This window comes from Mustela nigripes, chromosome 1 (assembly GCF_022355385.1).
Source record: "Mustela nigripes isolate SB6536 chromosome 1, MUSNIG.SB6536, whole genome shotgun sequence".
In the NCBI taxonomy this organism is placed as follows: domain Eukaryota; kingdom Metazoa; phylum Chordata; class Mammalia; order Carnivora; family Mustelidae; genus Mustela; species Mustela nigripes.
Genome location: NC_081557.1, coordinates 49,626,222 through 49,646,004, shown reverse-complemented (window position 1 = coordinate 49,646,004; position 19,783 = coordinate 49,626,222). Strand labels below are relative to the sequence as shown.

Below are 19,783 nucleotides of genomic sequence, written 5' to 3'. Positions count from 1 at the left end.
AACTCAGCCACTCAGGTGCCCCTGATTGATACTTTTTAAAAACTGTTGTATTTTTCAGAATTTTTGGGTTTGTGTCCTCTAATAAATTGCTGTTGTTTAAGCCAGTCGGTTTGTGATTCTTTGTTATAGCAGCCCTAACAACCTAATACAGTGCTCAGTATCCCTTTGTGGCTGAATATTAAACTCCATATAAAATACCTCCTGACAACTGTACCTGGAAAATACGTATTTCTTTTCAAGCCACTAAATTTCTTTTTGAATAGTCAAGACTACCTTAATTTTGTGAGTAAATCCATTTTTTGTGGTTTCCTGACAATATATTTGTTTGCATGAAAAGTAGTGTCGACTGACATTTGATTACTAACTACATACCAGGCCCTGCTTTAAGTATTGTACAATCCTAATTGATTTAATCCTTAAAACCAGCCATATAAGCTCCTCGAGAAATGGTTGATTTCAGAGCTGGGGCAGGGAAAATACAGAATGAGCCTGGAGCATCTTCTAGTGCTCAAAGTAAGAAAGTGTTTCAGAAGGAATGGTGGCTTATTGAAATGGCACAGGAACCAGTGTGAAAGCACACCCAATAGAGAAAGTTGGGATAATTTGAGCAAAAAAAAAAAGATGATATTATAACCCACAGAATTAAGTATCCATGAATCCATAGTTAAATAAATAAGAAACATTTATTTTTTTTTAAAGATTTTATTTATTTATTTGACAGACAGAGATCACAAGTAAGCAGAGAGGCAGGTAGAGAGAGAGAGAGATGAGGAAGCAGGCTCCCCACCAAGCAGAGAGCCTGATGTGGGGCTCGATCCCAGGACCCTGAGACCATGACCTGAGCCGAAAGAAGAGGCTTTAACCCACTGAGCCACCCAGGTGCCCTGAAACTTTTTTTTTTTTTTTAAGATTTTATTTATTTATTTGAGAGAGACTGAGTGAGAGAGAGCATAAGAGAGGAGAAGGTCAGAGGGAGAAGCAGACTCCCCAAGGAGCTGGGACTTGATCCTGGAAGTCCGGGATCATGACCTGAGCCAAAGGCAGTCGCTCAACTAACTGAGCCACCCAGGTGCCCGAAACATTCTTCTTATAGAAGGATTCCAATTAATAAATGTAGATGGAATGATGGAAATACAGAATCACCCATAGAATACCATAGTAATAATTGCTGTATGCAAGATCTTTTTTTTTTGTAAGCTGTATACTCAACATTGTGCTTGAACTTATGACCCGGAGATAAAGAGGTGAGTGCTATACTGATTGAGCTAGCTAGGAATCCCTGGCAAGATCTGTTTTGAATGCTTAAATTAGTGGGCCAGAGTTTGAGAAGACACAGAATGTTTGTATAGTCTCGAAGTATCTCCCCTAAGATATTTATTATTTACAAGAGGAAAACAGTAACTTTATGGTAGAGAAATTATGTAGAGGTCAGTATAACCAAGTGATCGGGGTTAACATCAGGAATAAGAGTGTAACATCATGTTCCTCTAGTTATGATGCAGTGAGAAAGGCTTATCAGTTCTGTGGTAGTCTTGTCAAAGAATGCATGACCTCAATCTACTGAAAAACATTACACAAATCTAAATTGAGGGGCATATACAAAATAACTGACCAGTGTTCTTCAGAAGTGACAAGGAAAACAAGGAAAGACAGGAAATATGACAAATGAGATGAGACTAGAAAGAGATGGCAGCTAAATACAGTGTGTGTGGTCCTGGGTTGGATCTAGGAACAGAAAAAGAACATTAGTAGAAAAACTGGTGGAACTCAAATAAATTCTGTAGTTTAGTTAATAGCATTGTATCACTGTTAAATTCACAGTTTTGTTAGTTGTGCTATTTAAGAGTTCTTATTAGGGGAAGCTGAGTGAAAGGTATACTGGAATTCTCTGTACCATTTTTATAACTTTTCTGTAAGCTTAAAATTATTTCCAATAAAAAGTTAAAATAGGGGTCCCTGGGTGGCTCAGTAGGTTAAAGCCTCTGCCTTCGACTTAGGTCATGATCCCAGGGTCCTGGGATCGAGCCCCTCATTGGGCTCTCTCCTCAGCAGGGAGCTGGGTTCCTGCCTCTCTACTTGTGATCTCTGTCTGTCAAATAAATAAATAAAATCTTAAAAAAAAAAAAGTTAAAATAGTCCTATAAAATAGGTACTAGTGTTATTCCCATTTTACTTTGAGGAAATTGAGGCGCAGAGAGGTTAAGGAACTTGACCCAATTCTATAAGGTTATTAGTAAGTGGCCAGGTTGGGATTTCAACTCAACAGTTTGGTTCTAGAGCTCTGGCACTAAAGCACTAAACTTTTTTGTATATTATTACCTTTCCTTGATAATTTATTTTTAGGATTTTATTTATTTGTTTATTTATTCAAGAGAGACAGAGGCAGAGGGAGAAGCAGTCTCCTCTCAGAGCAGGAAGCCTGATGGGGAACTTGACCCTGGGGCCCTGGGACTCTGGGACCATGACCTAATCCAGAGGCAGATGCTTTACCCACTGAGCCACCCAGGCACTCTCCTTGATAAATTTTATATAGGTGAAATATATGCAGAAAATATAGAATACTTAGATGTTCCCCAAACCAAAGTGGTGAAAAACTAATCATCTCTGGAAAGTTGAGCTATATCAACTAAATTTGTTAGATAAAGTTAAGTGTTTCTCAGATATTTTGCAGTACTGGACGTTTGTAATTTATATGACATTTTTTACTTCAGATTTATTTATTTACTTTAGAGAGGGAAGCGCGTGCCCCAGCATGAAGGTCGGGAGGGGCAGAGGGAATGAATCCTCAAGCAGACTCCCCACTGAGCATAGAGCCCAGGACCCTGAGATCTTGACCTGAGCCACATTCAAGAGTTGGATGCTAGGGGTGCCTTAGTGGCTCAGTTAAGTGTCTGTCTTCAGCTCAGGTCGTGATCTTTGGGTACTGGGATCTAGCCCTGTGTTGGGCTCCCTGCTCAGCAGGGAGCCTGCTTCTCTTGCTGTTCCCAGGCTCCTGCTCTCTACCTCAAATAAATAAATAAAATCTTTCCAATTTTAGTATATGTGCTGCCAAAGCGAGCACTCAAGTAAATAAAGATCTTTAAAAAAAAAAAAAGTCGGACACTCAACCAACTGAGCCACCCAGGTGTCCCCGTATGACAATTCTAAATGCATGTAACTTACAATTGAGAGTAAGATGAGAAACATTTGTTTTTAGTAAAGTTCAGTGGTTTTGATAAAATTTGCTTTGTTAATGATTGTATTACTGAGTTCACAGAATCATTTCAAAATGCTTTCTATATGCAAGGAAAAATCACAGATTTATTTAATCATGGAATTAAAATGTGCTATTTAAATGAAAATGTGCTATTTAAAAGATCCTTTAAAGGATTTTAAAAATAATTTTATTTATTTGACAGAGATCACAAGTAGGCAGAGAGGCAGGCAGGGGGTGGGAAGCAGGCTCCCCGCTGAGCAGAGAGCCCGATGCTGGCTCTATCCCAGGACCCTGAGACCATGACCTGAGCCAAAGGCAGAGTCTTAACCCACTGAGCCACACAGGCCCTCCAATTTTTTTTTTTTTTTAAAGATTTTATATTTATGAAAGAGAGAGTGGGGCGGGGTGGGGGAGGTGTGGAGGGGAGAGCAGAGGGAGAGAGACAAGTAAACTCTGTGCTGAGCATGGAGCTTGACACAGGGCTTGATCCTAGGACCTTGAGATCTAGACCTGAGCCAAAATCAAGAGTCAGACACTTAATTGACTGAGCCACCCAGGTGCCCATGAAGAAAGTCTTTATGTTTGCAATGATACTATACAAAAAAGATAATAGCTAGCTACTTTGCAGTTCTGAGATCTGAACAAGAAGAGAAAAGCTGAAAAAGTTGTAGAAGTATTAGTATTTGTTTGCACGGGAGTTTTAGGTACAAATGTTAAAATAATGTTGAACAAAAAATAAACAGCCTCAGTATTCAGGATAAGATTGGTTAGGCTCTGATTGAAATTGTCATATAAAACTGCTTTATATAGAAAAATATAATGAATGCACTATCAGGGATTTTGAAAAGTGTTTTGGAGAAGAATATAAGCTTAGCTTAAAGAACTTCAAGAGAATATAGAAGAAATGCAAATAGAGTAGAAATGCTGTCTTAAAATTAAATGTATCTAATCTTTATGTGAAAAGGAGGCATTTTAATTTTTAGAAGTGTTATGGTCATGAGTGGATAGGAGTACATGAAAGGGTGCTAAAATATGTCTTTGGATGATGTCAAGAGGTCACCTAAGTGGATTCTACTTTTCTCTGGAATTTAGGGCTAACCTCAATATAAAAAGGATGCAACAACTCAAATGAATTCTGACCCCATGAGAAATTGAGATCCTGATCTACTATTTGGAGATTGGGTAACCCACTGAGCCACCCAGGTGCCCCCCTGTAGTCACAGTTTAAAGAGAGACTTTTAACCCATGATACAGATACTGTGTGGTAGAATCTTAAACTGTTGTTTCATCCTCCAATGAAGTGTGTTCTTCATTCTCCATAAAGGAAAACAAAAGGGGGCGCCTGGGTGGCTCAGTGGGTTAGGGCCTCTGCCTTCGGCTCAGGTCATGATCCCAGGCCTGTGATCGAGTCCCGCATCGGGCTCTCTGCTCAGCAGGGAGCCTGCTTCTCCATCTCTCTCTGCCTGCCTCTCTGCCTACTTGTGGTCTCTGTCTGTCAAATAAATAAATAAAATCTTAAAAAAAAAAAGAAAAAGAAAACAAAAGAGTTTTTTTGTTTTTGTTTTTGGGGTTGTATTATTTTGTTTCTTTTTTGTTTTTTGTTTTTTGTTTTGTCTTTTGAATAGACCAACCTATGCTTACTTGCTTTTTTTACTCAATGGCAACTTTTTCATGGACAGAAAATATTACTTTTAAAATAGGTAGATGTGTCCTATAGAAGTTTTTCCATCTCCTGAGTAATGAAGATAGGCTCCTGTATTATATTTTAGAAGTATTTTGAATTTTTTTTGCTTATTTGCTTTTTCTTTCACATTTAGGTTTATAATCAATCTGAAATTGATTTTGATGTGTACTGTGACATAGATGTCAGGTTTAAAGTTTTTCAGGATGGGTACATATTTACCCAAACATCATGTATTTAAAAAAAAAAACAGTGCTTTTCCACATTGCTTGCTGTGTCAGTTTTGTAATAATCAGCTGTATATAAATTAATTGGTCTGTTTCTGGAATATCTATTTTACCAGTTGATTTGTCTATCCTTGTACCATTACCAAATTTGCTATATATAACTCTATATAAAAATGGCTCATTTCTCAGAGAGCAAATCCTCCCTCCTTATTCTTTTAAGAGTTGTGTGGCGTGGCAATTCTAGGCCTTTTGCGAGCATGGGGAAGTTTTTTTTTAGATTTTATTTATTTATTTGACAGACAAGAGATCACAAGTGGGCAGAGAGGCAGGCAGAGAGAAAGGAAGGGAAGCAGGCTCCCTGCTGAGCAGAGAGCTTGATGCGGGGCTTGATCCCAGGACCCTGAGATCATGACCTGAGCTGAAGGCAGAGGCTTTAATCTACTGAGCCACCCAGGCACCCTATGGGGAAGTATTTTAAAATGGAACTTCAGTTTCTTTAGTAGTCATAAGTCTGTAAGATTTTTGCCCTGCTTATTTGCCTCTTGTTTTTCTAGGATTTTGAACATTTCATCTAAGATTTCAAATTTATTAGCCTAAATTATCCATATTGCTTTTATGTCTGTAGAATCTGTAATCATACTTCATTAATTTCTAATAGTCATTATCTGTATCTTTTAATAAGACTCGCTAGTGGGGCGCCTGGGTGGCTCAGTGGGTTAAAGTCTCTTCCTTTGGCTGGGGTCATGATCCCCAGGGTCCTGGGATCGAGCCCCACAGCCAGCTCTCTGCTCAGTGGGGAGCCTGCTTCCCTCTCTCTCTCTGCCTGCCTCTCTGCCTTCTTGTGATCTCTGTCAAATAAATAAAATCTTAAAAAAAAAAAAAAAGACTCGCTAGAGGTTTATAAATCTAATAATTTTTTTTCAGAGACTACTCATCAGCCTTCTCAGTCCTCTCAGTTTAGTGTTTTCTCTTTCATTTCTACTCTTTAATTCCTGTGTTATGGTTCTTTGGCTTTCCTTTGCTGTTTTTTCCAACTTCTTGAGTGATATATATGTGGCTTACTGATATTTTTTTAAGCTAATCTGCATATAAGTGTACACGTTGTATAAATTTCCCTTATGTCTTTGTTTTGTTCTGTTTCTTTGTTTTTTAAGATTTTATTTATTTATTTGACAGACAGAGATCACAAGTAGGCAGAGAGGCAGGCAGAGTGAGAGGAGGAAGCAGGCTCACTGCTGAGCAGGGAGCCCAATGCAGGGCTCGATCCCAGGACCCTGGGACCATGACCCGAGCCGAAGGCAGAGGCTTTAACCTACTGAGCCACCCAGGCGCCCCCCCCCCAATGTCTTTTTTATTCAGTACAAAATACTTCTAATTTCTTTTTTTTTTTTAATATTTTTTTTATTTATTTGACAGAGAGGGAGCGGACACAAGTAGGCAGAGAGAGGGGGGGAAGCAGGCTCCCCGCTGAGCAGAGATCCCGATGTGGAGCTTGATCCCAGGACCCTGGGATCATGACCTGAGCCGAAGGCAGAGGCTCTAACCCACAGAGCCACCCAGGCGCCCCAGTATGGTATTTTCAAGATTCGTCCTTATGACGTGTATCGTACTTTGTTCCTTTTTGTGGCTGAATAGTACTCCATTGAATGGATATACTGCATTTTGTTTCATTCATCAGATAATGGACATTTGGCATCTGCTTTTTGGTTATTATGAATATTGCATGCCATATATTATATATTTTCATTATCATTCAGTCAGATTATTTTTAAATTTCCTTTGTGATTTCTTTTTGAACACCTAGGTTATAAGTACATTACTTCATTTCCAAACACTCTGGGACTTTCTAAGTATCTTAGTTAAAATTTCTTGTTCAGTTTCACCAAGGGCAGAAAACACATATATTATATGATTTTACGCCTCTAAATTTGTTGGTCTTGTTTTATGACTTGTTTTCAATTAGGAAATACCTAAATTCTAGATTCATGTAGGGTTATCTTCACTCTTCAGTTGAAATCTTAAATTGTTACAAAGAGGACTACCTTCTGCCATGCTTTCTAAGAATTGTTTATGTTCCCTAAGCATATCCAGTCATACTAATCACTTTATATGTCTTAACCATTCCTTGATATAGAGTTATTATTATGCTTATTTTATAGATGAAACTGGGGCACCGTAAGATTAAGCTACAAATTACATAGGTGGTAAAATGTGGACTGGAAAACAGGCAAATCCATAGGGTAGAAAGATTAAAGGTTGCTAGGGATGAGGGTTTTTAGGGATTTACTGCTAATGGATGTGGGAGTTTTTTGGAGTAATGAAAATGTTTTGGAATTAGAGTAATGGTTGCATAACTTTGTGAATATACTATACAAACACTGCATTTTGCTTTTTAGAGGGGTGAATTTTCGTGAATTGAAAGGGTCTGTAGACAAAAGGACGAGACTGATACAAAGCGAAGGTCAAACAAAGCTTTATTTCCCGCCAAGCATCGAGAATCAAACCCACCGGCCCTCTCTTGCAAAGAGTCTCACAGACTAACTTTTATAGAGTAAAGGCCATGTGGTTGAGCCTAGCCACACAGAGGTGGCCAATTGAATTACATTCTACCCCATGATAGTCATCTCATTCAGCCTATGACCTTGGCTAGAATTGATGCCTTTGTCTGGTGTCCAAAAGGCGGGGCTCACACTCCTTGGCGGGTAATACGTGCGCTTTCCCTTGATTGGACATTTCCACCTGGCCTGGCTCATCCTTGGTGGGTAGGGAGGTAATACATGCACTTTCACGGATTGGACGTTTCCACCTGTCCGGACTCATCCTCGTATGTGGGCTCTGTTATCAGGGGCTGGTCAGTCATATTTCACCAGTTCTGTTTCTAAGCGCTTTTCTCCTGGGGGGAAGGGGCAGGTCCGATCTAAGTTTACTGCATAAACAACAAAATGGCTCGCTCTGGCTAAGTAGGCCCTTACATGAATTATATCTCAATTTTTAAAAAAAGGAATAACTGGGATTCCAACCCAGAAACTGCTTCTTCAAATATTGCTAATTCACTCAGTAATAGCTTTTTTTGGTTGGGACAGTTTCAATATTAGAAGTAAAATCTCATCAGAAAGACTGTAATTTAGAGTTACAGTCTTTTATGGCTCATTATTATTGGCTTATTATTTATGGCTTATTATTGCAAATGTTCTTTTCTGGTTTGTTTTTAAAGAATTCACATACCCCCATGTAGAAATGGAGCTATATATTTAAATTTATTTCATTTTAGATGCATTCTAGATAAGATTAAAAAAATAAATAAAGCTGTACAAGTAAGCCCTCTTATATAGAATAGCTCATGGTCCTTGCTAGAGACTTGTGATGCCATTTGCTTTCTTCTAGCTAGCTAACCTCAACTTCCAACCTCAGTTTTTTGTTTTTTGTTTTTTTTTAAAGATTTATTTATTTATTTATTTGACAGAGAGAAATCACAAGTAGGCAGAGAGGCAGGCAGCGAGAGAGAGAGAGAGGGAAGCAGGCTCCCTGCTGAGCAGAGAGCCCAATGCGGGACTCGATCCCAGGACTCTGAGATCATGACCCGAGCCGAAGGCAGCGGCTCAACCCACTGAGCCACCCAGGCGCCCCTCCAACCTCAGTTTTAAAGTTATTTTTTTTCTGGGAAGTTTTTCCTGACCTTCCAGCCATCTAGAAGACTCTTCCCTTCCCACCCACAACATTCTGTGCATACTTCTACTGTACTTTTTTTTTTTTTAAATAACCTCTACTCCTAATGTGGGGCTCAAACACATGACCCCCCCAAGCCTGAGAGCCTCATACTCTACCGACTGAGCCAGCCATGTGCCCCACTTCTATATTTTTTATCACACTGCAGTAATTTTTTCTGTCTCCCCCACTTAAACTGAATGGGGACTGTGTTTTTGTTTTTGTTTTTTAATCTCAGCATTTGCATCATCCCTGGTATTTATTATGTGCTCATTAAAATGAAGAAATATGAATATGATCTTATATTTGCTTTGGACTACAAATAAAAGATACAGCCCTACCATTTGGATTAGATTTCATTCCTAAATTGTTTGCCATGGCTGTCAGTAGAGTAAAATGGAATAGGAGTCCCACTGAGATTATTGTCATGCCTGTTCTTTAGAGAATTATGAGAGTATATAGTATTTTGCAGACGGTCTCATTTCAGAACTTATTTTATAAATGTTGAAATTGGGCTAGAATTTTTATTTTGTTTCTGGAGGGGGATTAAGGGGGCATTGTAAGTGATATTGTAATTTTTAGAGATTACTTACAAATACATGCATCAGAATGGGATATTATAACATTTCATTGTAGTCTGCTAATCTGAAGTAAGCTATTTAGAGAGTTATCTTTTGAGTGAATATATACCTTTTTGTATTTAGAACTTTTTTTTTAAGATTTGTTTATTTGATAGGAGTCTGGGTGGCTCTCTGAGTTAAGCAGCTATCTTCAGCTCAGGTCATGATCCCAGGGTCCTGAAATTGAGTCCATCTGGCCTCCTGTGCAGTGGGGAGTCTGCTTCCCTCTCCCTCTGCTGTTTCCCCCTGCTTGTGCTCTTTTTCTCTCTCTTTGTGAAATAAATAAATTGAAATCTTTTTTTTAAAGATTTATTTATTTGAGAGAGCAAGCATGCACGTGTGTATCCACATGTGTGCAGGGATTTTAGATTTACTTTTTTTCATTGTAGGTGATGAATATTTTTGCTTTAGCAAAATTTTAATGAATTTATAGCTTTTTTTCTAAACCTTTGCAGTTGTTAGTTTATTAGTACCATCCAGGACTCAGATGTTCAGTATTCTTCCTGAAATTACATAAACAAATGCAAATAGAAAGAATGCAAGTCTAAATTAAACAGCAAAACAGCACTCCATCACAGAAGTGTGTAAAATTACAAGAACAGTATTTTTTTTTTTTTAAGATTTTATTTATTTATTTGACAGAGAGAGATCACAGGTAGGCAGAGAGGCAGGCAGAGAGAGAGAGAGGAGGAAGCAGGCTCCCTGCTGAGCAGAGAGCCCGATGCGGGACTCGATCCCAGGACCCTGAGATCATGACCTGAGCCGAAGGCAGCGGCTTAACCCACTGAGCCACCCAGGCGCCCCTACAAGAACAGTATTTTAAAACACTGGCACTTTAAGAGAACAATAATCTCAAAAAACCACAAAATTGCCACATTTTTCCCTAAACTGCTGTGTATACAAAGATGAGTCTAATGAATGGGTTAGGGTTTTGTAAAGAAAAATCAAATTCAAATCAGGTAACTCATACTGAAATACAAAGTGTCAAGTGTCTTCTTCCCTCAGGTCTGTTTGACTTATCTAAAGGAGCAAACTATAATATAGGAAAATACACCTGATTTTAAATGCGGCATACATTTTATAAGTTGGCCCAATTAATTAAAAATACCTTTAATGAAAGTCAAGTTTCCTAAGAAACCCATATTCAGTAAATAGGAGAAAACATTTACAGCCAGCCCTTTTTTTCCCCCAGAGCCTTTGCTGGGATTGTCAACAAAAAATTTAATATGGCAGTCTTATAGTTTAAGTTCATGCTTTTGGGGATACATTCTCAGGTTGTCTTTAATGTGGGGACTGCAACTGTAACTGCCATTACATGGTAATGGGAGTTAAAGGATGTAGAGTCCTTATGTAAAGATTAGAACATACTTTTCTTTTAGTCCTTCAAGGACAGACTTTTCAAAATGTTTGATTCTCCTAATCCCATGGTGTGACTGACTAGACTCGTTACTCTACTTTATAAACATGCCTGGGCTATGTGAGATCTGGTATCAATTGATCAAGTTTTGAGTTTCAGTTCTGGGTGAAAACTGTCTCAGTTCAACTTTTATTACCCTCCTCATGAGTATGCAGGGTGCAGACAAAAGCTTTTTACGAGCTAACTATATGGAAAGATAAACACTGTAATAATCCATGTGATCCAAAATGGACAAAAGCAAAAGACTAGCGTCCCCTCAAGAAGAAAAATTTCAGACCTATGAAAAGGACAACAATACTAATAAAAAAAAATTGTATTTACTTAGAAGCATTCAGAAAGTCAACAAAACAGCTGCAACTTTTTTTTTTTTTTGCAATTACAGAATGGTATTCAATTAATAGAACAACAGTTATTTCGTAGAAGCTGCATCAGAGACAACCGAAGATGAAAAATTACCATCCCCATATATAACTAATTTGTGCTGTGCACCAACAAGAACCTGCTTTAAGATTCCATGCCAATTTACAATCCCCATACTGTACCAGGCAAGGTTAGTGGCTGTTGAAAATATCACCAGGTCAGGGCTATCTAAAGACACATTCTTTAGTGTGTTAACTATACAAAAAAAGACACTGTACAGTTTAAAAACAAATCTTATACAGCCTTACATTTCAATTTTTTTCTTTAAAAAGAATGAGTTGTCTGTAGGGGGTTTAAATGCTTTATGGACAAGAAAAAAAGCTGCGCTAGAACCAACTTACTCATCATCATCTTCGTCTTCATCTTCCTCCCCCTCATCCTCTTCATCTTCCTTATCCTCCTCTTCCTTCTTTTTCTTGCTCTTTTCAGCCTTGACAAATCCTTTTTTTTGCTGCATCAGGCTTTTCCTTTAGCTCGGTATACAGCAATATCCTTTTCATATTTTTCCTTCAGCTTAGAAGCCTTCTTTTCCTAAGACTGCTTGTCATCTGCAGCAGTGTTATTCCACATTTCTCCCAGTTTCTTTCCAACATAACCAGTGTATAGGCCAGGATGTTCTCCTTTGGTTTTGGGGCGATACTCAGAACAAAACAAGAAAAAAGCCAACAGAGGCCTCTTGGGTGCATTGAGATCCTTGAACTTCTTTTTCGTTTTCCCTTTAGAGGGAATATAAGTTTTCATTTCTCTTTCATAATGGGCCTTGTCCTCCTTTGCTATGTCTTCAAATTTTCCTTCTTTTTCGCAGACATGGTCTTCCACCTTTCTGAGCACTTCTTAGAAAAATCAGAGAAGTTGACTGAAGCATTTGGGTGCTGCTTTTTGTGCTCCTCTCGTTAAGTTTGCACAAAGAATGCATATGATGATGACATTTTGCCTCTCAGCTTTTTAGGATCTCCTTTGCCCGTGGTTAATTATTTTCCTCAGCGAGGCACAGAGTCACCCAGTGCCCGGCTGGCTCTCACTTGCCCTGGCTCTGTCTCTGTGGAGCTCAGTGTACTGCAGTGGCTGTGAGAGCAGGAGCCAGAAGCAGCCTCCTCATTATCTCCGCTCTGTGGCTATAGCTTTTTTTTTAAACAACTTGATGGCACTAAGATTTCTGTAGCAATCTGAATAGGTATCTAATACTGTGGACCTTATGAAGATACCATAATTTATATAACCATGGACCTGTTGAAAAGAAAGCTATGTCTAAATTTTACTCTTATAGTGACTAGTTTTACACCTAAATCTTTATGTACTTGTCTAGTTATTTTCTTTAGATACTTGTTCAGATTAAACTGCATGCTAGATCCAACTGCACATTGCTGTTTTTGATAAATACTACCAAGTGGAGCGGTAGGAAAGGCTGTCCCTATTCTGGTTTAGACTCCTCATGGAGTGTTTTTTGTTAGCTTTACTAATACTGGAGTTTGAAATAAAATGCCCAAAATGCTTCTTCCATTTTATTTATTTATTTTTTTAAAAAAGATTATTTATTTATTTATTTGACAGAGAGAGAGAGAGAGAGAGAGATCACAAGTAGGCAGAGAGAGAGGAAGGGAAGCAGGCTCCCTGCTGAGCAGAGAGCCCGATGCGGGACTCGATCCCAGGACCCTGAGATCATGACCTGAGCCGAAGGCAGCGGCTTAACCCACTGAGCCACCCAGGCACCTGCTTCTTCCATTTTAAATGGGAAAAAGTGACACAGTACTATTTAGGATTCATAGCCTTTGTTACCATTATAGTCAGGGCTCCCTTATTCAGAGTAGGACCCATTCAACCTAAGGAAAAGGGCTGTAGTTAAGGCTGTATGTACCAAGTATTAGGAGAGCATAGAGGATGGAGCTACAAAGACTTAGGGTATTTGGATAAAGGCTTTGCAGAAAATAGGACATTTGAGTTAGAATATGATAGAACATTCTTTGTCATGGTTTATTTATTTTAAAAAATATTTTATTTATTTATTTGATAGACAGAGATCACAAGTAGGCAGAGAGGCAGGCAGAGAGACAGGAGGAAGCAGGCTCCCCGCTGAGCAGAGAGTCCGATGCGGGGCTCGATCCCAGGACCCTGAGATCATGACTTGAACTGAAGGCAGAGGCGTGACCCGCTAAGCCACCCAGGACCCCCTTTGTCATGGTTTAATTGTGAAGTAGTGATTTTCACATTGGGGCCATGATATGTTCTGAAAACATTTAAAAATACTTTTTATTATGAATAGTTTCAAACATATATCACAATAGTTCAGATAGTATAATGAACTCCATTCAATGCTGACTTCCTAAAACTAGGCACCCAAACAACCTACTATTAAGGTAAATCTGAGTTTATTGCTTACCATGGTAAGTGAGACAATGCTTAGTAGCTATATTAGTTTCCTGGGGCTACATTAACAAATTACTACAAACTGGGTGGCTTAACAGAAAGGAATAATAGTTATTTGCAACTTTTATTTTCCTAGAGAAGAATTTCCTGAAATAGTAAAGTCAGGTTGATAACAGTAGAGTGGTAGGGTCATGTTTATGCAGATAGTAAGCCTTGTGAATGTAATTGGTTTCAGTTTTCATTCCCCAAATACTGTCATAGAACTTCAGTTATTAACAATTTGCCAGTTCTTATTTTGTTTCTGTCACCTGCTTCCTCCGTGGTACCCTGATTTAGTTAGCTACCACCTTCCTCCCTACATCATTTTTTTCCTTTTCTTCCTTTTTCTGCCATACATAATAGATGTTTATTAACCATTTATTAGCAAGAATAGAATAGTTCATACGTCTATGTAAGGTTGATAAAGTCTCTGCTTTCTGACTTTTATTGTGGTCTTACTGAACTTGAATGACAGATTTACTCAAGTGGATGTTAGTATACTTCAGAGTCAGGACACTGTTACCTAAGCTTACTGTTGGTATCAGGTAACCAGAATCTTGTGACCCATTGTTTAGGGACGAGACTGTTTAGGGATCAAGCCGTGGTATAAGTACCAGCTCTGAGGCTTGTTAGATTTTTTTTTTTTTTTTTTAAATTTAGGCATAATGTATATATAGTGAAGAATACAAATCTTTATACTTTTTTTAAAAAAAGATTTTAAGTAATCTCTACACTCAACCTGGGGCTTGAACTTACAACCCCGACATCAAGAGTCATATGTTCTACAGACTGAGCCAGTCAGGTGCCCCTGAAAGTTTTTATTTAGAGATCATGTCTATATGCTTTACCTTTGTTGATAAACTTTTTATTTTGGATTAATTTTAAATTTACAGAAAAATTGAAAACATTGTATAGTTCCATTTACCCATTAACTAGTTTATCCCTTTTTAGCATCTTGTATTACTATGGTAACTTTACCCAAACTGAGAAACTGATATTGGTATATTAATATATATACCCAAACTCTAGACATTATATGGATTTTACTAGTTTTTTCATTAATCTCCTTTCTCCAGGATGCAGTCCAGGTGCCACATTGTATTTAGTTTTCCCATTTCCTGGGTTTCCTCTGATCTGTGATAGTTCTGTCTGTTTGATTTTTTTTTTTTAAGATTTTATTTATTTACTTGACAGACAGATCACAAGTAGGCAGAGAGGCAGGCAGGAAGAGAGAGGAGGAAGCAAGCTCTCCGCAGAGCAGAGAGCCCGATGCAGGGCTCAATCCCAGGACCCTGGGATCATGACCTGAGCCGAAGGCAGAGACTTTAACCCACTGAGCCACCCAGGCGCCCCATCTGTTTGATTTTTTAACAATTCTTGAGGCCAGATTTGTTTAAGAGTATCACCCCAGCTTGGGTTTGTCTGGTTTTTTTCTCATGTTTAGACTGCAACTTTGACAATATAACAAGGTAAATAAAACCCTCATACAGGTAAACACTTTTTACTTAAAATAACATACATATAATGAAGCGTTTTACCCTTTTTAAGCTTTATTTTATTTTATTATTTTTTAATTTTTTTAAGATTTTATCTGTTTTGGGGGGTTTCCTGGGTGGCTCTGTTGGTTAAGCGGCTGCCTTCAGCTCAGGTCATGATTCCAGGGTCCTGGGATCAGGCCCTGCATCAGGCTCCCTGCTCAGCAGAGAGCCTGGTTCTTTCTCCCCCCTGTCACTCTGCTTACTTGTGCTCTCTCTCTGTCAAACAAATAAATAAAAAAAATATATATATATATATATATATATTTTTAAGATTTTCTTATGTATTTATTTGACAGAGAAATCACAAGTAGATGGAGAGGCAGGCAGAGAGAGAGAGAGGGACCCTGCTGAGCAGAGAGCCCGATGCGGGACTCGATCCCAGGACCCTGAGACCATGACCTGAGCCGAAGGCAGCAGCTTAACCCACCGAGCCACCCAGGCGCCCCAATAAAATATATATTTTTAAAGATTTTATTTATTTGTTTGACAGAGAGATACACAGCAAGAGAGGGAACAAAAGCATGGAGAGTGGGAGAGGGAGAATAGGCTCCCCAGAGCAGGGAGCCTGATGGTGGACTTGATCCCAGGACCCTCAGGTGATGACCTGAGCCAAAGGCAGAAGTTAACGACGGAATCACCTGGGCACCGTTCAATTATTTATTTTAGAGAGAGAGAATGCTTGCAGTGGGGAGGAGGAGAGGGAGGAGGAGAGGGAAAATCTCAGACTCCCCCTGAGTGGGGAGCCTAATGTGGGGATTCATCTCAAGACCATGAGATCACCACCTGAGCCAAAATCAAGAGTCAGAAGCTTAATTGAGCCACCCAGGCGCCCCTACTTTTTTTTTTTTTTTAAGATTCTCGAAGTGTATCATCCAGTAAAGGTCAGAAAAGGGACAAATCTTAAGTATATGACTTATTGAAAAGTTAACCTACTTATCATCCTTACAGCTACCACTCAGATGAAGATATAGGTCACTTCTGGCACTCAGAATTTCCCCTGGCTCTCTTTTCCAGTTAGAAACTTCAGAAATTACAACTATTTTGACCTCTGTCTCCATCAATTAATTTTTCCAGTTTTAAACTTCATATAAGTGGAATCATACAGTATATATTCTTTTGTATCTGGCCCCCTTTTACTGTGTAATGTCTGGAAATTTGTCCATGTTGTTGTCTATATGAGTAAGATTTTTTTTTGCCTGTGGCTATGCCACACTTTATCCATTCTCCTATTGATAAAATTTGGAATGCTTCTGATCGTTGGCCGTTACGAATAAAACTGTTAACGTTTTTGTGCATGGGGTATTTTTGGTTCAAGTACCCCAGTTTTTAGTTTTAGTATATATCTTCTTGAGAAATGTTTTGTCATTTGCTTTATGCCTTTAGGACTGTTTCCAGAGATTTTAAATGTTTTCTTCTTGTTTTGTTTTGTTTAAATTCTTACCAGTTTCATTGGAGAGTGGGTGTTAAGTAGCTCCTCAACAGTGTCATGGTGGAACTATTTCTGTCACATATCTCCCAATCTGGGTTTGCTTTTCACTCTTTGTCTCTAGAAATTTTAATTTTGATAAAGTTCATCTTTTAAATAGTTTTCTTTCTTACTACTTTCTGAGTCCTGTTTTAGAACTCTCTGCCTCCCCTAGCACATAAAGGTATTATCCTGTACTTTTGAAGCTTTAAGGTTTAAGCTTTTACAGTTAGGGCTGTGATCCATCTTAATTAATTTTTTATGTCCTGTGTGAAGTGTTGTAGGGGTCAGGGTTCTTTTTTATTTTCCATTCAGATATTGAGTTGTCCCTTATCTTCCTGCTGAATTTTGTTGACACAACTTTGTCATAAATAAAGTGGCCATACACGTGTGGATCTGTTTCTGGACTTTGTTTCTGCTGGCCTTTTTTTCTATATATATATATTAATACCACATTGTCTTATTTATAACTGTAGCTTTATTTTTTATTTTTTTAAGATTTTAATTATTTGAGAGAGGGAGAGCAAGAAGCAGATGCAGGGAACCTGACGCCAGGTGCAATTTTAGGACCTGGGGACTGTGACCTGAGCCGAAGGCAGATGCTCAACCAGCTGAAATACCCAGGGCCCCCTAGAACTGTAGCTTTATAGTAAATCTTGAAATCTGATAATGTAAGTTCCTTAGTTTTATTCTTTAAGATGGGCAATTCTTAGTTATTTCCTTTTTAATTTTTAATATTTATTTATTAGAGATACAGAGCACAAGTAGGGGGAGAGGGAGAAGCAGGCTCCAGCAGGGAGTCTAGTGCAGAGCTCAGTCCCAGGTCGCTGGGATCAGGGATCATGACCTGAGCCAAAGGCAGAGGCTTAACCCACTGATCCACCCAGGCACCCCTAAGTTATTTACTTTTATAGGTAAGTTTTTGAATCTGTCAGTTTATCCCAAACAAACTAATCAAAACCCTGCCTTTTTTTAAATAGTGCAGTTGCATTGAATTTAGCAATATTGAAACAACGAGTCTTCTAATCCTTGGACATGGTATGTTTCTCTATTTATTTAGGTCTTCTATAATTTCTCTCAGCAATGTTTTGCAATTTTCAGTGTAGAATTCTTACACATATTTGTTTTAGGTACCTAGCTCTCTCTCTTTCTCTCTCTTTTTTAAGATTTTATTTATTTGAGAGAGAGAGCACTAGGGGTGGTGGGGGGAAGGGGCAGAGGAGAGGGCCAAGCAGATGAGCAGGGAGCCTGAGTAGGTCTCGATCCCAGGACCCCTGGATCATGACCTTAAGCAGATGCTTAACTGAGCCACCCATGTGCCCCTGGTATCTTGTTTTTGATACTCTCATACACAGTATTTTTAAAGTTTCATTTTTCAGTTGCTACTAGTGTGTACGAAAATACAGTTGATTTTTGTATGTGACTTTGTATTCTGGGCATTGCTAAATTTACTTATTTAGAAATTTTGCAGATTCTTTTGCATCTTTGGTCATGAGTGGTATTGGCCTATAATCTTCCTTTTTTATAATCTTGCCATTTATTTTTATTTTTTATTAAAGGGTTTTTTTTTTTTTTTTTTTTTTTTTTTTTAATGTGAGAGAGAGCATTGGTGGGGAGGGATAGAGGGAGAGAGGGGATCTCTCTATCACACTTGATAAAATACTGACGCTCATACCCTTTGAGTTTCGGAAGCAGACACTAATGACATAGGAATATTTTTAAAGATTTGACTCAAAGTCATTTTAGTGAGAGAACACGTGCTCACGTAACACACACACACGTTCCCTCTAGCTGGGGGAGGGGCAGAGGGAGAGAATCTCAAGCAAACACCTGTGCCGAGTGTGGAGCCTGATGCAGGGCTAGATACCACGACCGGATCATGACCTGAGCCAAAACCAAGAGTTGAACACTTAACTGACTAGAGTCACCCAGGGGAGTCATTTATAGTAATACTATATTTTATTTTATTTTACTTTATTATTTATTTTTAAAGATTTTATTTATTTATTTGACAGATAGAGGTCACAAATAGGCAGAGGCAGACAGAGAGAAAGGGGGGGAAGCAGGCTCCCTGCTGAACAGATAGCTGAATGCAGGACTCGATCCCAGGACCCCGAGATCACGACCTGAGCCAAAGCCAGAAGCTTAACCCCCTGAGTCACCCAGGTGCCCCATAGTAATATTTTAAAGCCAATCCCAGAAATCTTAACATCCTATCAATAACTGTTACAGCGACTAGCCTATAAGAAGACAATGGAGAGAAAATAATCAGAATGCATAGTCCATAGCAGTTGTTTCATAAAACTTTTATTTCAGTTATGTAATTGTGTCTGGGTTAGGATTTTAAATGTATTTCTTTGGTATTACAGTCAGAACACCTAGGAGCCCACTCTCCCAGAAGGTTGTCTTTTAGAAGTTTTCTGGCCACATGAAACCTTTGCTCTTGTTTGTTTGTTTGTTTGTTTTGAGGCTGTTTTGTGACTCATTATTTTTCCTTACAGTTTTACTGAGGAAGCCTATTGTCTGTAGACAATAAACTGCGTCTATTTAAATTATACAGTTTGGGGGCGCCTGGGTGGCTCAGTGGGTTAAAGCCTCTCTGCCTTCAGCTCAGATCATGATCCCAGGGTCCTGGGATCGAGCCCCACATCGGGCTCTCTGGTCAGCAAGGAGCCTGCTTCCCCTCCTCTCCTGCCCTCCTCTCTGCCTACTTGTGATCTCTGTCAAATAAATAAATAAAATCTTTAAAAAAACATTATACAATTCAGTGAGTATTGACAGTGCAACCATCACAACAAAATAAAGAACATATCCATCATCCCTAAAAGATTCCTTACTTTGTCTGCTAACCCTAGGAAACCACAGATCTGCTGTTTTGTTGGCTTGTTTTAAAGGTATATGAATAATGAATAAAACATTTTTAAATAGGCTTTATTTTTTAGAATAGTTTGGTTTACAAAAAAACTGAAAAGGTAGTATAGTTCCTGTAAACAAACCTGTACCCAATTGTTCCTATTACTGACATTTTGTTAATATTGTACATTTTTCATAGTTAACAAACCAATATTGTATGTTATTAAGTAAAATCCATAATTTATTTAGATTTCCTTA

General features: G+C 38.5%; 1 protein-coding gene and 1 pseudogene across 2 annotated transcripts in view; one reads left to right on the top strand and one right to left on the bottom strand.

Moving 5' to 3' along the window:
- Positions 1 to 19,783, top strand: part of RAB6A (RAB6A, member RAS oncogene family) — an 84,917-nt gene that overhangs the window by 21,946 nt on the left and 43,188 nt on the right. The window lies entirely within an intron of this gene.
- Positions 11,604 to 16,503, bottom strand: LOC132024847 (high mobility group protein B1-like; annotated as a pseudogene).